The sequence below is a fragment of the Tupaia chinensis genome, unplaced genomic scaffold, assembly GCF_000334495.1.
Source record: "Tupaia chinensis unplaced genomic scaffold, TupChi_1.0 Scaffold000328_1, whole genome shotgun sequence".
Lineage (NCBI taxonomy): Eukaryota > Metazoa > Chordata > Mammalia > Scandentia > Tupaiidae > Tupaia > Tupaia belangeri.
In genome coordinates, this window is record NW_006159822.1 from 453,172 (window position 1) to 470,192 (window position 17,021).

The window sequence follows — 17,021 nt, forward strand, 5'->3', positions numbered from 1 at the left end:
TCTCCTCTCTTCTCTCTCTCTCTCTCTCTCTCTCTCCTCTCTCTCTCTCTCCTCTCTCCTCCTCTCCTCCTCTCCTCTCCTCTCCTCTCCTCTTCTCTTCTCTCTCTCTCTCTCTCTCTCTCTTTCTCTCTTTCTCATTCTGTCCCTCTCTGGTCAAATTAAAATAAATAAATAAATAAATAAATAAATAAATTTAAATAAAAACAATTCTTTAAAACAATATTACCTAAGGAAAACTGAAGAAAAGTTTGATTGGAAATCAGTATAGTGATTGCTCAAAAAATTAAACATAGAATTACTACATGTCTCAGCAATTCCACTTCTGGGTAAAGGGACTCAAAGAAGAGTGGAAGAGCTATTTGATATTTGTATACTCATGTTCATTGTGGATTATTCACAAAAATCAAAAGTAGGAGCATCAACTGTTTATCAATTGATCAATGGGTAAGCAAAATGTAATATGTGTGAGAGGTATTCAAAAAGTTTAAAGTGTATGGTAATACCTTTAACTGGGCTAATATACAATGTTTTGTGCTGGGAAAATTTATTTTACAAGCTATAATGATATTCAGTGGTTGAATATATAAAAACAAATAAATAAACTGAAAACAAACAAAAAGTGCATGTACAAATGCATATTATGAAAAGCTACATGTGAATTAGTTTTAAAATTTTTGTACCAAAATAAGCTTGTATTTTAATTCTATTCTGCATAAACTTTTCAAGTCTCCTTATATGTAGAATGGATATTGTTTTGGTCTTAAAAAAGAAGGAAATTTTGGGACTAGCAGTTAGAGTAAGGTTATGTTACTGGACTCCCATATAGTCGACCGTGGTTCGAGTCCCAGACCGGTGGCTTAAAATTCATGCAGGGCATGTGTGCATGAGTGCCCAAGATCCCAAGAGGAGAATGGAGGAGAAGGGATTCTGGGGTGGCCATTCCCCCTGGGGGGTGATTTCTTGCTTTCTGTCTTTCTGTCGCTCTCTGTCTTTCTGGCAAGTGCATGCGCCCTATAGCAAAAACCTCTTTAAAAAAAAAAGAAGAAGGAAATTCTGACATGTCACAATATGTATGAAACTTGAATATATACTTCTAATTGAACTAAACCAGCCACAAAAGAATAAACTGTGCAATTCCCCTTATATGAGGTCTACAGTAGTCAAATTTATGGAGACAGAAAACAAGATGATGTTTACCAGGGACTGGGGAAAAGAATATTGAAGAACTACCGTTAATTGGGTTCAGAGTTTCAGTTTTATGAGGTGAGAAAGTTCTGGAGATGGATGGTAAAGATGGTTTCAAAACAATGTAAATGCACTTGCATTGTATACTTTAAAATGATTAGAATGAAAATTTTCCCACAATAAAAATAAACAAGTAGTTTTAGATGGTGTTTTAAAATTGTATATATATCTATGTAAATTCTAAGTGTTACACCCATATGTGCTTTGACCTTTAATTATGCTCTGACATCTTCCAGTTAGGACTCTATTATTGAGAGCCCAGTAAACAGGATGCCCATTGTAGTAAGAACTGGATTTCTGGGGAGGGATCCTGGAATTAATCTTTTTAGGAAAAATCACGTAACTATGATTTATTATTAGCATCTTAATGATATGAGCTATTTTAAAGAGATAGTACTTTTCTCAGCAGGCACCTGGGGGGGAAGAAGTGGTTCAGACCTCAGGAATGGTCGCTGTGAGTACACCGGAGACGCAGCTCCTTCCTGCCCTGCTGTACACAACAGTCTTCATGGCACATTGTTTTGGTGATATCCTTATCTTTACATGGAAAGAACAGAAGAGAAGCAAGGCCCCTTCCTACCCAGGTTTCTGACAGGACAGACATAAAGTCAATATATTAAAATTCTCTAGTATGTGGCCAGCACCCAAGGAATATTCTAGAATTCATGCTATAATTATATACTACATTCCAGATATTTTCACATGCATTCAATCATTCAGAAATAATCATTTAGAGCTGATTATATGCCTGGCTTTTTTCAAGTCACAGATGATAAGGCAATGAATAACATAAAGCCTCTATTTTCAAGGTGCTTACACTCTTGTAGGGGTACAGAGTGTATACAAATCATTACACGGAAAGTGGAGATAAGGGGTAAGAAGGAAAAAAAAGTGCAAAGTCTGAGGGGAAAAGAGTGATGGTGGAGGATCTTATTGTATCTAGGGAAACCTAGAAATAGTTTTAAAATCAGGTTACATTTAACCAAGGTTCATAGTTCCGTAGAGAACAGATGAGTGAAAGGTCATTTGGGCAGTGTTAAAACAAACAAAATTCTCTAATGTGGGGACATGCTTTCAAAGGTCTGGAAGTTGCATGGAAGCCAGTATAACTAGAAAATAGAAGATGAGAGCATTAGAATATCAGGTTAGAGAAGTGTGTGCATGTGTGTGTGCCTATCTTGGGAAAAATGTGAAGATTATGTAGAGCATAGGTCAGAAAAAAATATTTTGCAAAAAGGCAAATAGTAAATATTTGTGGGTCATAATGTCTTTTTGCATCCACTTACTGTTGTAGCATGAAAGTAGATAAAATATAAACCAATGAACAACAAAGACAAAAGAAAATTAAGATCTTAAAGACCATGGCAAAGATTTTGGCCTCCAACCTGAGTAACAAGCCTGCTGGAAGGTTTAGATTACTTTATAGTCTAAGCAGTGAGGTGAGAGATTCCAGTGTTGGCATTTGGAAAGAGGAGGGAAATATGTCTTGAAATAGAGCCAATGTGAGTTGCTGATTGATTGGATTTGGGGTCCGAAAGAAGGGAGTGGGGGATGACAGTTATATAATCTGCACGATGAATAGAATGAAGCTGCTACTAACTGAGCTGGGAAAGGCTGTGAGAGGAATAATTTGGGGGGGGTGGGATTAAGCACTCATATTTTCACGTGTTAAGTTTGAGACGCCAGTAAGCATTCGAACTGAGATGCCAAGCCAACCAATGAGTTTAGAATTCTTAGAAAACATTAAAACTGGACATATCAATGTGGGATTTGTGGAATCTGGGTGGGATTGACAATAAAAGATCTGGATGAAATTGCATCAGATGGGAGATTAGAGAAATTTACATACAGTATATAGTGCATCCCATACCATGACCATACCATGGTTAAGTTTAAGGCCTTGGAAACACATTATAGGTTAGCTTCAGGATAAATCCTGTAATAGCCATGTACTACCTGTGAAATCTTAAGAAAGTTAGTTTTCCTATATTCAATCCACTTACTGTACCCAACTCAGTAAGTCATGGTGAAGGTTATATAATTCACTTCTAAACTCTCAGAAAATTAATGCATGTCATTAAGCTGTTTAAAAATTGCAATGACCACTCTGTTTTTAAAATGAAATCTACAAATGCTGGCTTCCAAGGAAGTTGGTTAGACCAGTCTGACTAAAGCTAACCTGTTCACCTTTCCCCTTCCTCCCTGTTCCAGGGCTCCATGTACCTGATCTCTGTCTGTTCCACAACCACAACAATTTTTTTGCTTCAAATTTTCTTCCCTTTCCTCTTTTTATGGCTCTTAATTAGCCTTTAAATTTCATCTTAAATGTGACTTTCTTGAATATAGATTTCTCAAGTACCTCAAGGATGTATTAACATCCCTGCTATACTGTTTCACAACATACTACAGTTTGTTTTTATGGCACCATTACTACAAACGGGAAGGGTTGTGAATGGCCAGACAGCCTGGATTCAACTCTGGACTAATTCAGTTACTAGTGAGAAATTAAGGATACATTATTTCATATCTCTGTGTTTCTGCTTCTTTGCCTATAAAGTAGGGAATAAATACAATATTCACCTTCTCATCTTCATCTTCATCATCCTCATCATTATAATTTCCTTTTGTCCACTTACCAACTCTGTGAGGTAGTGATTGTCACTTTGGACAGATGAGCAAATTATATCTGAAAGAGGTTAGTGAGCCCAACGAGACACAGCATTCACCAGCAAAGCTGGAATTCTAACACAGACCACATTCCAGATGTTCTAAGTTGTGACTGCTTTGATTTGGGAGAAATTGCCTATTAGGTCATCTACAGGGTATATTATGAGGAAGCCAAAACCTTCTTTTATGTAATAATTCAGCCTCTATACCTGCCTATTTATGTGCATGTTTCTGTCAATGATGCATTTGCAATATTGAGTCTTAAAATATTTCCTTTTGAGATTTAAATTTAACAGAGGAGGAATAATAAATCAATACACTTGTAATATGGAGGGAATTTACAGCCCAATAAACCCAAATTCACACCGATTTTTTTTTTTTTTAAGAAAGATTTTTGCTATAGGGCATGTGTGCTCACCGGAGAGACAGAGAACAGAAAGCAAAAAATCTCTCCCGGGGCGGGGGCGGGGAGGGGGGAGATAGTCATGCCACAATCTCTTCTCCTCCATTCTCCTCTAGGGACTTTGGGCACCCATGCACACATTCCTAGTGTAAGTTTTAAGCTGCCTGGTCTGAAACTCTACCAGTCGTCAAACTACATGGGAATCCAGCAACATAATTATTACCCCATCTGCTGGTTCCACACCTAATTTTTAAATGCTCTCTGTGAAATTCCAATTGGTCCAACCTCCTTTCAGTCAGTGACAATGGACATAAAGAAATGTAGGTTAACTGAGATTATTTTGGAGGTAAAAATATCCAGATTTACAGATGTATGGGATGCAACATGTGGAAGAGAAAGAGGTGTTAAGAAAGAATCCTAAATTTCCCACTTAAGTGACTGAGTTAGCAATGGTACCATTTTGTGAGATCAAAGTGAATGATTTGGAGAGAATCTGGTTTGGTAGAAAAGGTCAAGTTGTTATGGATACATTATGTTTTGGATATTTGGAGAGATTAAGTGAAAATGTTGAGTTGGCATCTTTCCATCTTTGGACAACTGTAATAGGAATTTAAAATCTGTTGCTATTATTAAGAGCCTGAATTCAATAAATTGAAAAAGCAAATAATATTTACTACTAAGTACATACGGAAATGGCAAGACATTTCATGTATACACGATCAGAACAAAGAATAGTATATTTGAGATCATGGGTTTAGAACAAGGTACACCTAGATTAGAAGTTCTGGTCCTACCATGCACTCCACATGATCTTGATCAGTTTCCCTATAAACTTCCGTTTCTTTGATGTAAAATTAAAAGGATATTTTATGCTTATAACATTGATGAATTGATTAAATGGAATAATTAACTTAAATGACTAAGTATTAATTGTTATGTTTTTTTTTTTTTTTAATTTGCTAGAGGGTGCATATGCTAACCAGAGATGAGAGTAGTGAGAGAGGGAGTGAATGACCATGCCACAGTTCCTTCCCCTCCATTTTTCTCTCAGGATTTTGAGCACATATGCATTCATGTCCATTGTATTTTTCAAGCTTCTGGGTCTAGGACTTGAACATACAGTTGGTCATGTGAGATCCAACTGCCTTAATCACCACATCACTGGCTGGCCTTGTTATCTTTAGTAAGAGGAAAAGGAACAGAATTATCTGGCCTGGAGAGATTCCTTAAGAAAAGAGAAACTAAAAATTCTAAAGAACAGTAAAGAGGAATAATATGGTTTTAGCAAAGGAGTTCAAAAGTTTAGAAAAACAGGTCTTAAAGTAAAATAAACTCTGTCAGTGGAATTGTGTTTGAAAAGATCTTGTCTAGGGGATGGCAGGTGGCGTGGTGGTTAAAGGTACTGGATTCCCACATGGTGTACTGTGGTTCAAGTCTTGGACCTGGTGGCCTCCTTTCTCACTTTCCATTTCTCTCTCTGTCTAGTCAAATTAAAAAATAATAATAACAAATGGAATTAAATAAATAAATAATTCTTTTAAAAATAAAATATCTTGTCCAGGTCAGACAGAGCCTGGACTCTAAGAAGACTCATCCTACTTTGGTTATACTTTGGTCAATTCATATAAATTTTCTTAGCCTGAATCCTCTCGGCTCAAAGCCATAAAGAATGTCTTTATTTTATCTAGTGTACTGTGAATTAATCGAGGCCAAGGGGCATTAACTTACTCGCCAATGATTCTCTGGACAGACTGATGGCATCCCAACATTTAGAAGTTCCTTTGTGCCACTCAAAGTAAAAATAGGATGCATTTGCTTTGTCCTTGGTAGATGTTATGGTAAAGGCAATTCCATCACCATTAAAAGATGAAAGAAATCAATGTTCTTAGAGCATCTATTTGATTTCAGGTATTATATTATGATTAGCAAGACTATAGTTTGTTTGTGCCCCCCAAAATTCATGTGTTGAGAGTTAGCTGTATGGTAAAGGTGTTAAGTGAAAACTTAATAGCTTCATAGTGCCTTAGGGTGGGCTTTGGATGTTATGAGGTCTATGGAGCAGGACCCCATGATTGAGTTTTAGTGGGTTTATAAGAGAAGGAACAAGATGAGACTAGGCAGAAATTTAAGGACAGTCACTTTTCTTGTGATCTGGCTCTTAGCCATGTTGTAGACCCGCAGGAAGTTGGTTGTTGGACTTCACACCTCAAAATTGTGAGCCAAATAAACCTTGATTTACCCAGTCTCAAGTATTTCTGTAACAAACACATCAACAAACTAAGATATGTACTTTCTATACATTTTATCAATTAGGCTTTCAAAAGCTTATTGAGGTAAATGTTATAATCTTTTGAGATAAGAAGTAGCAAGGTCAAAGGTATTACATATTTTTTTTCCAAGGTCACAAACCTAGCAGGTGATAAAGTTATGCTTTGAAGCCAAGTCTTTGTCCTCTAGGATCTAATTCCTCCACATCACACAGCATTGATGGATAAATTCTACTTAAGCAAAACCTTCATAACCTGAATTCTGGGCCCAAGAACAAGAGCTATCATTATATGCCTATAATTACACATTACCATAACATGGTCTATAAAAAGTAATTACAAAGGCAGTGGGGTAAAGCCCTACTCTGTCTACTTTCCTCTTCTTAGTGTCTTTATTGAGCAAGGCCCTTTGTGCTAAATTCTCTTGTCATGATCCTGTAAGTGGCTCCATACTGAAACAGATGATAATAGGTGACTGTCCCTAGCATTTGTGGGAGGAAAACACATCCTTCGGCCTCTGTGTAAGAATAAGGAAGGATATCTTATTTTCCTTATAGGTTTTGAAAGAAAATTGCTGCCTCAAACTCAAAAAAAAAAGGGGGGGGGAAGAAACCCAGTGCTGTTTCCACTGGTTTTACATCATAAAGTGGGATGATAATAAGACTTGGAGTTGGGACCAGCAGTTAGCGTAATGGCTATATCACTGAACTCCCATGTAGCCAACCGCAGTTTGAGTCCCGGACCCGGTGGCTTAAACTCACGTTGGGCTCGTGTGTGTGCGTGCCCAAGGTTGGGCTCGTGTGTGTGCGTGCCCAAGATCCCCAGAGGAGAATGGAGGAGAAGGGATTACAGCATGGCCATCTCCCCTGGGAAGTGATTTCTCGCTTTCTTTCTCTCTGTCTCAAGTACAGAGACAGAGAGAGTATTAAAAAAAAAATCCACAAGATGGAAAAGAATTTGTAGTGTTTTAGAGAATAAGAGTAATAACAGTAGTATCTACAGGATGGAAGTTCAAAAGGCAAGTCATAGAAAAACCCGAGATGTGCTTAGAGAAGTAGGCAGGTGCCAAATCATTAAGGGGCTTAATCTCATAGTAAGGAGGTTAGTGTAAATTCAAAAGCACACATCTGAGTGTTTTTCAACAAAGGAGTAAGATGGTGTAAGTCTTTAAATGACCTCACAATAAGAGAGATTGTATTGGGCTTATTTTAATAAGTAAAGGAGACTAATTTGGAGAAGGATTTTTTTTTCCTTTCTTATTTTATTTGTTGGTTGGTTTATTGGTGGCTCTAACAAAGAATAAAGAATACTTGAACCAGAAATAGCCATGCCCCCAGCAGGAAATAAATACTATTTTCAGACAAGGATAATTCGGAAGAGTTTAATGTAGAGACTGTACAAGCAGGGTGTGAGGAAGACACAGAGAGGGACCAGCAGTTAGTGTAATGGCTATGTCGCTAAACTCCCATGTAATTGACCGCGGTTCGAGTCCCGGACATGGTGGCTTAAAACTCATGCCAGGCACGTGTGTATGCATGCCCAAGATCCCAAGAGGAGAATGGAGGAGAAGGAATTGCGACGTGGCCATACCCCCTGGGGGGTGATTTCTCACTATCTGTCTCTCTGTCTCCATCTGTCTGTCTGGCGAGCACACGCGTCCTATAGCAAAAACCTCTCCCCAAAAAAAGAAAGACACAAGAGAGCCGTGTCCCCAAGGAACCGTGAAATGTCATCACTATGTCTGGTACAAAGGCACAAATGGAGGAAGGGGTAACTTGAACATAGAGACAGGCTGTCTCCAGGGGAAAACGATGCAACTTTTATTTGAGGGTCCCTGAAGGTATAAGGCAGTCCTGAAAAGCGAGAGCTCACTAAATACACACTTCAGCTTATTCTTCTCCCTCCCTCCACTTTTCAGCTTGTGCTCTCATTAGCTGAGAAATCCAACCCAAAGCACAAAGGCTAGGGAGTTTGCTGATATCATTGACACAGATCAGCCTGCCGAGGACTAGAACAGGATGGAGAAGAGTGGAGAGTGGATCTATAAGCAAAAAGGGAAACTATGCCATTCTGGAGGTAATAACGGAGATGAAGAGAGAAGGATGCATGCAAGATATTTTGGGCATAGAATCCTTATAAGGTATAGATGTATTTTGTATGGAGTGCCCAGAAGAGAGCAGGATTAACTGTACACTTGGGTTTCTGACTGGCGTCATGGGATTGGTGGTGATGCCATCTACTGTGATGAGATAGACTTCGGGTAGAATGGAATCTTAAGGAGAAGCTCAGGTTCACTGGCATGTTAGTGTAGAGATTTGAAAGGCATCTAAGTAAAGATGTCAAGTGGTCAGGTGGATGCACTAGACCGTATCTCAAAAGACACATCTAGGCTGTAGAGATAAATCTGAGAGTTGTCAGCACATGCATGGTACTTAATGAGATGATAATGGCTATTATCTAGAGAGGGAGTATAAAGAGAAGAAGGAAGACTTACTTTCAAGTTCTGAGATCAAATAGAGGAGAAAATGCCTGCACAGAAGACTGAGCAAGTGTAACCAAAGTGGTGGTGGTGGTGGGGGGGGAATAAACAGTAATACATGAAATCACAAAAGCTAAGAGAATAACATGTCAGGGAGGAGGGTGGGTCAACTGTGCTAAACAGCAGTTGAAATGGTAGCTACAGACTAGTTTCACTGAGTGAGAGGGCGGACACCAGGTTAGAATAGGTTGCTCAAAAAAGCCTACGATATAGGTTTCATTATGTCTTTTTAACAGATGAAAAAAATAAATTAATAGCTCTTTTATTTCGTTACTAAGGATTTGAAGGTGAGTCGTTGATTGCAAAGTCCAGGCTCTTCTCATTCTGCTGAGTAATCATCCAACTCCATGATTAATGCTGCACAGGAGAAATTTGGAAACAACTGTCAAATTAGCATCTCACCCCAAATTTCTGCCAAATTTGACCTTCTCTCAGCTCTGACTCCTGAAGGCAAAAGATGAGGAAAGGCTTCCCTTCTGAAGGGGAAAAATATAACATAAAATAAATGGCACGATATTAATCTTGAGACCGTTTACAGGGAGGTGTTAAGTGGCCCCATTGGCATTAACAGCAAAGAGCTTCGAATATCACTTGTACAGCAAGCTGCTTAGCTCTGCAGATAACAAGTCACAGCAGGCCTTCTTGGGTTGCAAATGTAGTCACTCTGTTTGCCAATTAACTCTCTCCCACATTGCTTATTATATAACCAGCCAGGAAGCTTTGCTGAGACAGCATGATCTCCTGGAAAACAGCACTGGCCTGGGAGTTAGAAGAGACGATGTGACAGAAGCAGTATGGGTCGTAGTAACAGACAGTAGGAATAACAGTAGTAGAACAGTCATTTAAACCAGAGTCCTTGGAGGCTTTCTATTATCTGAAATAAACGTTCATGTTTTCTGAGCTTAATGCCCATCAATGTCATAGACAAGACATCATTCTTTCAGTTCAAGAAATTTCAATTTGTCTAAATTGCTTTGCGTATGTTCAAAGGAAATGCTCTGTGGTTTTTCCAAGACACTGCCATTTCCCTTAATTCATTTATGATGCTATAGATTCAATTTTTCCAGAAGCTACTGGTTCTATATCCAGGAGAGAGACACTGTCTCATCCATGGGCACCATTAAAGCAGGCCAGTTTAAAGTTGAGCAGAATTGCAGACATTTTGAAATTAAGAAAGGCCTCTCTTGAGAACAATCTGACCAAGTTCTGAGTCATAGGAAGATGTGTTAGAGGAACGGTCAGAAGAGAAAACAGGAATGAGGAAGCAGCAGGATAATTACTCAGGGGAAAGCGACTGACTGATTGATTGTAGTTGATTCTAAGAATGAGTTCTATGTGCTTGTTTCTTGTACCAACAAATACCTACAACGTGTTGAGTTTTTTGTGACAGTTTGATGGTGCTTCCTGTCTCCCTGAAACTAGTTACAGAATAAATTTTCTTCTCCAGCCTCTTGCTCTCATTTTATTGATGGTGAGAAGCAGCAGATGGACTTAACTTGGTTGGAAAAACCATGACTTCCAGCAAAGGTTCTTCACTTTCTTTACCTTCTGTCAACATTGACATGATTTCACCTTCATAAAATATGTTTCGTTTTGTCTTTTGGAGAGGTTTTTGCTATAGGGTGCGTGAGCTCACAAGAAAGACAGAGAGAGACAGAGAGACAGAAAGTGAGAGATCACCCCCCCAGGGGGGATGGTCATGCCACAATCCCTTCTCCTTTCTCCTCTTGGGATCTTGGGCACGCACGCACACACGCCCAGCGTGAGTTTTAAGTCACTGGGTCTGGGACTCGAATCGCGGTCTACTACATGGGAGTCCAGCGACACAGCCATTACGCTAACTCCTGGTCCCAAGATTTTTAGATCTTTGTCTACAGACTCTGAACTCAAACACTCAATGATCAACTGGACATTGCTGTTTAGATTCAAATAATTTCCACATTTGTAATGTAACCAAACAGAATTTTTCAGTTTATTTTTGTAAACTTTTTTTTTGTCTTCCCTATCTTAGTAAATAGTTCATTCAACACCACCCATAAGGTAGGTATTATCTTTCATTTCTTTTTCTTTCTTCCCTTATATCTACCACCAACTTTCAACAAGATACTACAGTATCATCTTTTAAAAAAAAAAAAAGGATTATTTTTTATTTATTTATGATTATTATTTTTTTTTAATTTGACCAGAGACAGACAGTGAGAAAGCAAGCCATCAGATCCTTGATTCAAACTGCAGTTGGCCATATGGGAATCCAGTGCCTTAACCACCACACCACCTACTGGCCCTGCAATATCATCTTAACTGATCTATTTCTTTGATTATTGGCTCTCTATAAACTTCTGGACACACTTTGAATAAAACACGTGCTCTTAACTCTGATGGACAGGCTCTTCGGGATCTGGTGCTCTCCTACTATTCTGGAGCCATTTTTTCCCCCTCTCATCTATCTACTCTGCCTGGCCTCATTAGCCTTACTTTCTGTTCTTTGTGCACCCAAGAGACATTCTGCCTCCAGGGCTTTGCAGGGAACCTTCTCCCTACCTTCTATGCTCTAATACTCAGTGGCTGACTTCTTGACAACCAGAACTCCATTTAAATGATATCTCCATAGAGCCTTTCTCAACTGGTTTTCCTTACCTGAATCACAGAGCACAACAAATAATTTGAATAACTTGTTTTTTGTTTTTGTTTTTCAAGCCTCTCAAGGATTACATATAACAAGTGCCATTCTAGATGCATAGAAGAGAAATTAAATAATTACATCCCATGAATGCTTTCAAATAGTTGAAATTTAGAGCAATTGAAAAAGGCAAAATATACTCTCTCATCACCTATTAATATTCTCTTCAAAGTGGTCATTACTTTCTGGTATTTTCACTCATTTCGTTTACTTATTTTTTACTCTCTCTTTTGTCTGGATCATAAATCTCTAAAGGATAGACTATATCCGTTTTTGTTTATTTCTTCAATGAATAGGGAGATGGAGAGAGGCAGGGAAAGATGACACCCCTACACACACACCAGTAAATCTTGATGCTATGATCCACCCCAGCCTTCAGCCAGCCACAGAGCATGAGTAAGTGTGTACCTGGTATACACGTGGGAGTTTGGGACTTCAACTGTGAACTTTCCTATGTGGGATTACCTCGCAGAACACATTTCCCCTCTATACCACTGTTTGGCTCCTGTGTTTATTCTTTTTTGCTGGTGCACAGTATGAATTCCATAAATAGTAATTGAATGGATGCAGAATGCACTGAGATGGAGGCCTACATGGGTGAGGACTTCTCTTAATCCCCTTTGAGGAGTACAGTGACTTGAGAGGAATAACCTGGAAACACAAGGACTTCTCTCAAACCCTTTCTGAGATTGACCTTCACTACACCACTATACCCCCCACACACATACTTTTATTTTTTCTTACTATACCATTCTGTATATTTGGTAATTATCATCACAATCTTTAGTTATTTCATTGTTTTATGTGCTTTCATCTCTCTCTTTTCCTTAAAATGTGAGCTCCCTATAAAGGGAGACTTTATCTGACTTGTTGTCTTCATCCAACATCTGGTACATAGAACACAGAAGTCTGGTTGTGTAAACAAATAAAAAAGAAAATGAGTCTCTGAGTAAAGAGACTGGTCAGGGCTGTGCTTAGCAGTCACAGTGCCAGACTTCTGAGTACGTCACTAAGTCAGCCATGGATCATTTCCCCACCTACAAAGCTAACACCCATTAAGAACCGTATTATAAGCATAAGAAATAAAACTTTTTCTATGTAATTATCATGCACTGTCCTACTTTGTTTTCCCCAGAAGCAATCTCTGAAGCAAGAATTCCAGTGCAGCTAAGTTATTTGACAACCAAGGACAGACGTATTAGTAGAGGAGTAGGAAAAAAGAAGGTAGCCCATGAAAGGGGTACTCGTGACCCCGTCACCAGCATGGCCAATGGAGCTTAACCCCACTGAGCAAACTAGAAGATAGTGTAGCACTTGTGCCTAAGATAGATCCCACCAAAACAAGAAGAATTGAGGTATTTATATACCTGTCCATCATTGATTGAGGGCTATTCCCAGCAGGCATTAATCCCCTGCCAGTCCAGGCTCCCAAAGCATACGGAGTTAAATCTAGCTCTGAGAGAAAGCTGCAAGGCAGAGGACTGCAAGAACTGCTGCTGGAAGCTAGACTGCGCCGCCCCTGATGGGATGAAGGGGGTGTGATCATGGTGGTGGTGGTGGCAGTTCCAGATGCATCTCCTCTGAGCACTTTCATTGTGTTAGCAGCAGCCCAGACTGTGTCAAGCATAGTCACCTACATTTCACAGTACTCACCCTTGTCTGTGAACCCTCTGAAATGTTCTATCCCTGTAAATGATTTTATGGCTTTTTAAAAGGAAAGTTTTCTAAACCTTAATCAGATATTCAAAAAGATCTATGAGCATGAGGAGTTAAAAGCCATTGCCATTTGATTCTCTCTGACTGGAGGTACATCCCTTTCTTATTCACCCATTCAGATGTACTGAATATGCCATAGAAGAAGTATGAAAGCTGCACCCTCCGACCCCCTCACAGCAATCTCAGAGGAAGGCTTATGCCCCTATCCAGGAGAGTGGAGATTCAAGCCAAGTTTACCAAACTCTCTGAAGAGAAGAGAGCTCTCTCTAGTTCACATCTTCTTACATATGAAATAAATATAAGAACCTCTACCTGATAAGGCTGCTGGAGCAGTGAAAAGGCATAACGTAGGTAATAAGCTTTAGTACTTCGCAGAGCCTCTAGAATCACAGCTTTCAGTGAGCAAAGCAAGGAGCATGTTTTTATTTCATCTAGATGCCTAGAATGGTTGGACACACAAATACACATAGGGCTGAAATTTCAGGAGGGGAAGTGAGTGCAGGGTGAATGGGCATCTGGTCCACCGAGATGTTTGGCCTTCTGGCTATTTCTGCCGAAGCCATTTAAAACCAATGACACAAGGAGAGAGCATGTATTGCATTTAGCAGGCCAGTGTCATTGGGATTGGACTCTCCAAGTGCTTATATGACCCTGTGATAATGGAGACAGCTGGAAGGTCAGAAATAAGGAGATGCTTCAGATGAATTGCCAAATATTTCCTTGATGCAGGAGGCGGGACCCATAGAAATTGGTCTCCTGACATTTGCCTATAGGATGCCAAGTCAACGTGCTCAGCTGAATAGGTTTCAATCTTTGATACATTATTAATTTTTTTCAAATGTCTTGCCTGGTATAGCTTAGCACTGTCTGCAGGTTGTAGGAAAAAAGCCACCGAGGGAAGGTAATTGCAGTTATAGCCTTATAGATCTCTGGGCTAGAAGTATTTCAAACAATTGCTTAGAAGCATTGTTACAACCTGGAAGAAGTCGGGCTTCAGTAACTGAAAAGTCTAGGTTGTGAATTTTGGCCTTCTACTTATTAAGTGTGAAGCATTAGACCAAATTGTCCTAAGCTTCAGTATCCTCATCTGGAAACAAAATTCATATTGAGATGACCAGCAACATGTGTACATGTATGTGTGCGCATGCATGTGCAAACACATGTGTGTTCAGAGAACAAAACCAGAAGCTGTATGAGTCTCTAGTCCAGCTCTTATTCTGAGATTTTATAGGTGTGAGGACGGCAGGAGTTAAGCTAATTGTCTAACTCATGCAAGCAAAGTACAGCAGGGTTTGGCAAACTACCAACCATAAACCAAATCTCACCTGCCTGCCTGTTTTTATGAAGGCAGTTTTACGGGACTGCAAGCATGCCTGTTCATTGATGCAGTGTCTATGGCTACTTCTGTGCTATATCAACAGAGCTGAGTAGTTGTGGCAGACTAGATAGGCCACAAGCCTAAAATATTTATTATTGATCCTTTATAGAAAATATCTATTGGGCCCAGCCAGTGGCATGGTGGGTAAGGTGACTGGGTCCCACATGGCTGACTCTATGGTTCAAGTCCCAGCCCTGAAGACTTGAAAATCATGCCAGGTGCATGTGTATGCATGCCGAAAATCCTTAGAGAATGGAGGAGAAGGAATTGTGGCATGGCCATCACCCATGGTGAGTGATTTTTACTTTCTCTCTCTCTTTCTCTCTCTCTGCCTAACAACACGTGCACCCTATATCAAAAACTTTAAAAAAAGGAAGAAGAAAATATATGTTGATCCTTGAAATAGAAAAGAAATGAAATTCACATTAGGAGTTCCTTCTCTTGTTTCAATCCTGCTATGACTTTCTCTTCAAATATGGTGGAGGGGGGGGGTAGAAAGGGGACGACAGTAAGGACATCATCTTAGGAAGGCCAGGGTGAGAATGACAAGAGACAAAACAGTGATTCTCAAACCTAGCTGCACATGAAAACCACATGAGGAACCACCCTTAGGTCAATGGAAGCAGAATGACTGGGGTGGAGGGGAGTGGAGGCTGGCACTGGCCTCTTTAAAGGAGATTGCTCCAGGAGATTGTATTGTGAAGCCTTAATAAATACTGTGTGTAGAAGTGTTAGCAGGCACTGACTCATAACTGGTCATCAGTAAATGGTAGCTTAAAGTGGAGGTGAGCATATGGCACTCACTGAGGACTGCCTACTCTGCTGCAAGCTCCGGCCTACCTCACCGTGACAAAGAGCCTCGGGTTAAAGTGTCACTCCACCCATATAATGCACTTGCCTCCCAAAGCCTAATGGTGCACTGAAATCACATGGAGACAGCTTCTGACTCCGCCTGATGTCAGCCCCAAATCTAAGGTGGCTTCTGCTGTTAGGGTCTCTAGGGTCGAATGCTAGCTAGGACCTATGAGTATACCAGCACTCCTGTCCTTAAGGGACCTAAAAAACACATTTTTTGCCCTTTGGCAGGCTCTAGCATCTTATGAAATGCTCTCAAAACACTTCAGAGCTGGCCGAATTTACCCTTTGTTCAACCTGCTTGCCATGGTCATGAAGCAAAGTGAGGGAGTGAGCAGGTTATGTGGGGATGGGAGTACTTATGACCTTGGAGTCAGGAGGCCTGCATTCCTCTGATCTTGTCCTAGCTCAGGCTCCCAAACAAAGAGCTGAGTCAGAACTTGTCCCACGATCGTACATGTGGGAGGTGATCCCAAGGAACAAGAGTGAAGCACCGCTGAGTGAAACAGAAAGAGAGCGGGTTAGACAGTGGCATGGTGGTTAAGGCAGCTGGATCCCACATGAACCCTGTGGCTTGTCAAAAGCACCAGTATGTGTGCATGAGAGCCCAAAACTCCAAAGAAGAAAAGGAATTGTGGTGTGTCCATCACTCATGGGCACTGTCTTCTCATTTTTACTCCCCCTCTATCTGTCCTTTTCTCTCTCTCTTTCAGGAGTTCACATGCCCTCTAGCAAAGTAAAAAGAAAGGAAGGAAGAAAGGAACAAACAAACAAACAAGAGGAAAGAAGGAAAGGAAAGATGAGGGTAGGAATGTGCTATCAATTTGGTCACAACTGGGAATGACTGTGGCTTGGTCTCTCCCCTGTTTGAGGAACATCTCAGAACTGTCAGCCTGGAGAGATGGAAATGGACACACTCACCCAGCACCAGCGTCCTCTTTCAGCAAGGACGGCCCCTCTGGCCTTAACTTCTCAGCCTATCCTTAAAAGTTGAGCAAAGAGGGAACCAGCAGCTAGCGTAATGGCTATGTCGCTGGACTCCCATGTAGTCTACCGCGGTTCGAAGCCCGGACCCAGTGGCTTAAAACTCACGCCGGGCACATTCTCCTGAGAGGAGAATGGAGGAGAAGGGATTGTGGCGTGTCCATCCCCCCTGGGGGGTGATTTCTCGCTTTCTGTTCTATGTCTCTCTCTGTTTGGCGAACGCACGCGCCCTATAGTGAAAAAAACCTCTCTAAAAAAAAAAAAAAAAAAAGTTAAGAAAGGTTTAA